Source organism: Macrobrachium nipponense, chromosome 27, assembly GCF_015104395.2.
Source record: "Macrobrachium nipponense isolate FS-2020 chromosome 27, ASM1510439v2, whole genome shotgun sequence".
Lineage (NCBI taxonomy): Eukaryota > Metazoa > Arthropoda > Malacostraca > Decapoda > Palaemonidae > Macrobrachium > Macrobrachium nipponense.
In genome coordinates this window covers 15,938,279-15,945,043 of record NC_087216.1, presented here as the reverse complement: position 1 = coordinate 15,945,043, position 6,765 = coordinate 15,938,279, and positions in this window count along the sequence as shown.

Genomic DNA, 6,765 nt, shown 5'->3' with positions numbered 1-6,765 from the left:
CCTTCACATCTTCCTTCGCTTTATCTCGCCATCTAATTCTGTCTCCCTCTCGATCATCTTCCTCTAACACATTCCTTCCAGGTCCTCTTTACTACCTCCTTGTCCAATTCAATCGTGACTCATTACCTCTGTATAAGCCTGCCCTTCTTATCTTCATTTTCCAAACTTTCAAGCAGCGATATTCCCATAATCCACCTCAACATTCTCGTCTCTCAAGCTTTACTTCCTCTTTTCTTCTTGGAGTCCATGTTTCCGATCCATACATTAACACTGGTCTTATCACTGTGCTTGATTGGCATTTTCTTATCACATTATTACTCCAGCTACCTCTCTCCGCTTCCCCCGGGCAGCTTTTATCCTACTCCTACTGTCAATTTCAGACTCACAGCCTCTCCCTTGGCTGAAAGTAAATCCTAAGTATTTGAACTTTTCCACCTGTTTTATAATCGAGCCTCTTCTCTCTTGCATTACTATTCTGCCTCTATCTTCCCTATTGCTCACCAAAACTTCTGTTTTATTTGCATTCACCTTTAAGCAACTCTCCAACCGTTCTCTATGGGTCTTCCTCATTTTTGGCAGTAATCAGCTTACAACACAAGTCTTCATTCTTGATCTCTTCCAACAAGCAACTGGGCAGGGGCAAAAAATGAATGATAGTAATCATACTGGATAGAAACATCAACTCCAAATCCAGTTTTATAAAAAAAAACAAGATATTATAAAGATTTGTATATATTAGCCAAGACTGTACAAACTTGATCCATGGGTCAAACAATGAGTAACCACCAATTTGAAGAACGAAGTATTTCCACATAGTAATTTTTCTTGGATGAACTTCAACACATTACTGCAGTGGATTAATCAGTTTTGATTTTCCAACTGGTTTTTCTACAAACCCTATAACCTCTTAAATTATGTACATGGTTGGTTGGTTGGTTGGTTTTATAAAGTTTAGGTGTAACCCCAAGCACTGGGGCAGCAAAGGCCATTCAGCGCTTACTGTATAACTATGAAATTATAATACGTGTTATATCATATATAGCAGGTTTATTTCTTTGAGATAATTTAATACTATATTTTGAAGTGGGGGGCATTTTCTCCCAATAGTTCTTTAAGTGGTATATTAAATATGTTGTTGGATCTTCGTTTTCTTTTGAATTTATGGCATTCAGTTAGCGGATGACGGACTGTGACCAGAGTACGACAATGATCACAGTAAGGGGCCTGTCTTTCGTCGCCTTGCAACATCAAGTATTTGTGTGTTAAGTATGTATGTCCTATTCTTAATATTGTTAATATGACATCTTCCCTTCTTTGACATTGTTGTCTATTCCCAGATTTTACAGATGATTTAATATGCTTTAATTTCTGATTTAATTCTAGCCATTCGTTTTCCCATTTTGATTGACAGTATTCATTTATTGTTGTTTTAATGTCATTGTAAGGTATTTGTATTTTTTTGATAGACTCCTTTTTAACTGCCTTTTTGGCTTCTTTATCTACCTCTTCATTACCCTTTAAGCCCACATGGGAGGAGACCCAAACATAGTTTTATATTCATAGATTTCTTCAATTACCGGATGCGAAATTGTGTATTGTTTTAGCGCTTCTAAAGCACTGTAAGAATCCGTGTATATTACAAAGGTATCGTTTGCCTTTCCCACCATAAAGGTATGTTTTGTAGGACCTCTAATTATAGGGCCATTTATCTCTGCAGTGAATATCGAGCATATTTTTGGAATTTTTTCCCTTATTTTTATATTTTTTGTTACTACAGCATAGCCTACACCCTCCTTCGACTTGGAGCCATCTGTATAAATACTAATGTCTCGTTTATGTTTTTCCTGGTGTGACAGAAATTCACTCCTTAATTGTGCATCTGTTACCTTCTTATTAAATGATTTTTCACAGATTTCTATTTTAGCATGTCTCCACGGAGGTATTTTGGGAGTGGTTATTTTTTATATGCTACTTGTTCCTAATTTTAGATGTTCTATATCAGGTTTTAATCTATTCTCCAATGGTTTAGAGGCTCTTGGTTTATTGTCATAATATTGTTATGTTTTTCATATATTTGGTGTTTGGATTATCATTAAGGTTATTTATTTTAGTTTTATATATATTTTAATCCTATTTTCTTCTCTTCGTACTTTCAGGGGGACCTATTCCTGCTTCTACATACAGACTTTCCAGGGCATAGTCTAATACCCATGTTATGTATGACATCTAGTTTTGTTAATAGGGTTTTAGAAGCACTACCATATACTTGACATGCATAATCAAGTTTACTTAGACAAATAGCCTTATATACTTTTATCATATTTAAGGACTTCTCACTTTTATCGCCAGTTGTTCTATATGTTCTTTAAATGTAAGTTTTTTATCAAGTATTACACCGAGGAATTTTATCTGATCATTCATATTCAGTTATATCATTATTTATGAATAAAGTAGGAATTAATTCCTGTTTTCTAGATCTTGTAAATCTGACCGCTTTTGGATTTTGCTGTGAAAATTTAAAACCCTTTTTATGGGCCCATTTTTTTACCCTATTTATGGCTGCTTGCAATCTGTTGGTTATGTCCAGCGCTTTTTCACCACTACTATATATATGACGAAGTCATCTACAAAAAAAGGGATCCTTGGACTCCTGGTGGGATCATTTCCATTATCTCATTTATTGCTATTGCAAACAACGCCACGCTTAGTACACTACCTTGGGGGATTCCTTCCTCCTGGATAAATGATTCAGAGATTTCTCCCCCCACTTTGACTTTTATATATCTTTCTGATAGGAATTCCCTCATATATTCATATAAATTCCCTCTTATTCCCCATTCTATCAATTTTTTTAAATTCCTCCCCTCCAGGTGGTATCATATGCTTTCTCTAAATAAAAAAAATACTCCTATTGTTTGTTTTTTACCAACCATTGCATTTTGTATATCTCTTGTAATCATTAAGAGGGGATCTATGGTACTTTTATTTTTTCTGAATCCAAACTGTCTGTTTGACAGTATCTGTTTGTTTTCTAATACCCATATTAATCTGCTATTCGCAATTTTTTCAAATATCTTGCAAGACAACTAGTATGGGCTATTGGCCTAGCTGGTTGGTGACTCTGGGTCTTTTCCTGGTTTTAAGCCTGGTATGATTCTTTCCAGGTTTTAGGCATGCTGTGAGAACGCCATAATTCGTTTAAAATTTCTAATAAAAAGGTTTTGCTTTCATCTGGTAAATTTTTTATCATTTCATAACTAATATTGCCTTCCGCTGGAGCTGTTGGTTTTGCAAGTTTCAGGACATTTTCCAGTTCTTCCATGGTGAAAGGAAGATTATAGTTTTCCTAATTATTAGATTTTATTGGTATTGGGACATAAAATTTTTATTTGGAATTTCTTTGTATAATTTGAGATACTTGATGTTTTGGCAAAGCATTTACCCAATTCATTTGCTACTAGTTTGGGGTTTGAAATATAGTTGTTTTCTACTTTTAATATAGGTAATGGTTCTGGCCGATATCTACCCTGCAGTTTATTTATTTTCTTCCAGATTTCTTTGTCTTGAGTTTTAGAATTTATATTATTAATATATTTTTTTTCCATGAAATTTTATTTGGCTATCTTGAAAATTCTTTTCTGCTTTGCTTTAGCTCTCAAATACGCAATTCTATTGGCATCACATTTATGTCTCAGATATCTTCTAAAGCATGTTCTCGTTATCTTCCTTGCTGCTTTACATTCCTCATTCCACCAGGGTATCAGTGGTCTAGTCGGATTGCCTGAGGTAACTGGAATTATTTCATTGGCTTTATCTTCTATTGTTTTTACCAGATGTTCATAAGCATCTATGTGGTTTGTAAAGTCTGATAGTTTTTTTTTTTTATTAATTACCGTTTTCTCTTTATATAAATTTCAATTTGCTTCCTCCATTTTCCTCTTCGGTATATATGTTATATTGGTATTACTTTCCAACTCAATTTGTATTGGCCAGTGGTCACTCCCAAATAAATCATTATTTACTTTCCAACTAAAATCTGTGGCAATTTCTGGGGAACACAAAGTGATGTCTATTGCAGATGTGGTATTATGATAAACATCAAATCTTGTTGGAGAACCATCATTTAAAACAATCAAATTGTTGTTATCTATAAAATCTAGGAGAGTATTTCCTCTCCTGTCAGATGATGTACTTCCCCACATGGGATGTTTGGCGTTAAAGTCACCTACTAATAAGTAAGGTTTTGGTAATTGTTCTATTAGATTTTCTAAATCTTCCACTTGTAATGGTCTATTATTTCCAAGATGATCTATTAAGCGACTTTCTAAAGACGGTTCCATATATATTGAGCATGTGGTTATTTTTTTCCCAAGAATACTTGAACTGCACATGCCTGTATTACCGAGTTAATCCTAACAGGTTGGCATTTGATTGAAGAAGGCGTTATGATTGCAGTTCCTCCTTGGCTGTTGTCATTTAAAATTTGTGTTGATTTCCACACTTTATAATTTATGCCAGCATTGAGGATATTATTACCTATTTTAGTTTCCTGTAAGCAATTATATTTGCATTACATTCTCTAAAAGTCTCAGATGTTCTTTTTATTAGAGGTGCATTTAAATGGCTTTTGATCTTGGGTTCTATTTCAATACTTTCTTCAATTTTATCTGATATTTTAACTCTCTTTTATTTGGGTTTCTCTTTTTTAATTTTTTGTTTGCAAGCAATTTTCGTTGACCTTGTCTTCTCGGTATTCATTTTTTTCCATATAGATTTTTTGGTCTTACTGATTGTACAATTTGTTTTTTGGATTTGGTGGGGTTGTTTTAAGCAGTTTTTTTTTTTACGTAGCTCTTGTATTTTGCTTGTCCTCCAAATTCATCGTCTTCATGCATTTCTGGTGTTGGTAATATATTATATAAATTTGTGTTACTTATATGTTCTGCAGCTTCTGAGCTTGAATTTTGGGCCTTTTTATTATGAGTATTTTCTGTTTGATTTATACTGTATATTTCCTTGGAATTTGGTTTTGCACTTCTTTATATGTGTTTTTCCTTGCTGGATCTTGTAAACCTCTTACGTTTAGTTCTATCTTAGCTTCTCTTATTGACATTCCACTTGTTTCTTGTAAGATTTTTAATTCAGTATTGTATAAGTAATATGCGCATTCCTTTGATCTAGAGTGGTGATTCTGACCACAATTTATGCAATTTGGGTTTTCAAAGTCCCATTTTGTTGTGTGGTTGTATGATCCACAACATGCACATCTTGGAGGTTCTCTACAATTTTTATTTGAATGGCCATATTTACTACATGATTTGCACTGTAGTGGTTTAGGGATATATGGTCTTAACTCTCTCGTCTGCCCTAATACTTTAATTGTTAAAGGGAGTTCGTTTCCTTCAAATTTTAATTTAGCTATTTGTATATTTATTTTTGAATTTTTCCTACTTGGGATATCATGAATGTCACAATCTTTAATGTTTTTTATATCTTTTCTTAAGCGAGTCTATCAAAATATTTTTATCTATTAATTCGTCGTCATTATTTGACAGGATTATATAGTACCACAAATACTATTAAGTTTATTATGCTTGGTGATTTTTATTTTTGTGTTATCTATGTTCGTAATTTGTAATTTTCTGATTGGGCTTCAGTAGTGGTTTCCACTATCCATGTATTTGTTTGTGTTTGACGAAATTTCATGTTTTCTGTTGGGTATCTGGTCAGTAAATAATTTACTAATTTTAAATTTTTAAATTTTGTTTTCACTTTCTATTGTCAAAAATCTTGTCCAACTGTCCTTTCCAAAAAGTTATTCAAATAAAGCTAGAGAAGGTCTAGGCTGGAATTTTCTTTTGACAAATCTTTTTGTCCTAATAAAAGGCTCCATAGTTGCCATATTTTGGATTGAAGTGTCCAGAAGGGTGTCCTTGTTCGTTTCCAGGGTCAGATGGTTATCTAGTGCCACGGGGTCACATTTTCTGGGGGACTGAGTTCCATAGTCAATTTCCCTTTTTCTTTTTTATTTTGAAATTAAAGAGAAACCAACTGCAAGTCATGAAAAAAAAAAACTTGTTCTCCTCTCAAAGACTTCCCCTTCACCAAAGACACATAGCAGAGACCAACCCCCATATCTCCTCTCCCTACCCTACCCCGAAGGGATTGCTCTCTATCGTAACATGATTGGTCCAAGTGTAAGCAAAACTCGCTTGATAGGACCGAGGGCATAGCTAGTGAGCAATCATCCCCACTCATGTTATTTTAGAGGGCAATCCAGATAAATTGCCATGAGTCCTACCCGGGAGACTATACCTCCCCGGATTCCGTAGGTAATTAAGTCCTCACAGGTAATCCCGCCCCAATAAATATTGATGTACAATCACATCAATATCCTCAGGGTCCAAACATATTCAAGTGGCGGACCAAACCACTATAGTCCCTGCCATTTGGATCGTGGTAAAGCCTAAGTTCAGAGACCCAGTTCCTACCTAACCTGCACGAGGGATTTTGTGAAGAGGAGGACGACAGCTAGGGGGAGCAACTGAGTGATAGAAAGTAAGATTGGATGATCAAGTAAGAGAAAAATTGAAACATTCAGATTCAAACTAGGAGATAATTCCCCCAGTTCGAAAGCCCTCTTGCCCGCTAAGCAGTTTCAACCATAGGTTGGAAATGCGTAACTCGACCAAGGCAGTCTCAACTTAAGTTGGATCTGATCTTGTCATACCGTTATATTTACTCTACATATAGGCTTGCTTTATC